The following is a 664-nucleotide window of genomic DNA, read 5'->3' as shown; positions in this document are numbered from 1 at the left end:
ACCCTCCCATACCACGGGGTCGGAGAGGACATCGGAGACACACCTGGAAAGAGAAACAAGGAAGGCCTGAGCCCGATTACTTGCCTCAAAAGTTACGGGTGTATGTTCAGCTGGACGTGCATGACACGCATCATTGAACACACAAACACAAGTAAATAAAATGTACAGTAAAAACAGTAAAATGAAAGTAAATCAAAAACAAACACAAGCTGGTGTCTCTAACAGCAGCCCAGCCACAGGAAGGGGCTGGAAAAGAAAAGGAATTACAGTCCTGAACAGCTACACATCAGGAGCAAGGGTAGCACTGGAAGACGGTTCCTCTGTCACATCATCAGCCTCAGGTCCACCAGTGAAGTCGGCTCGAACATCGGCTGGTCCATCTGCGTCAACATCCTCGACATCAGGGTCCTGGGATGGGTCGATGGGAACATGGGAGTCGAGGTCAGGAACATCTGGGTCATCTGGTTCTGTTGTGACCGCATCACAGGTGGCAACAGCTACAGAAGGCGGTAGCAAAGCATCATCTATGTTGCAATCTTCTTCTGGAATGTCATGTAAATATGTAGAGAAATCGTCCCATTCCATCTCGGGTTCTACAGCTCCCTCAGATAACAAAAAGGATTCAGTGAAGGCTTCGCTTGGACGGAGCACTTGTAATTGTGGG

Source organism: Penaeus monodon, chromosome 24, assembly GCF_015228065.2.
Source record: "Penaeus monodon isolate SGIC_2016 chromosome 24, NSTDA_Pmon_1, whole genome shotgun sequence".
Lineage (NCBI taxonomy): Eukaryota > Metazoa > Arthropoda > Malacostraca > Decapoda > Penaeidae > Penaeus > Penaeus monodon.
This window is presented reverse-complemented; position numbering follows the sequence as displayed.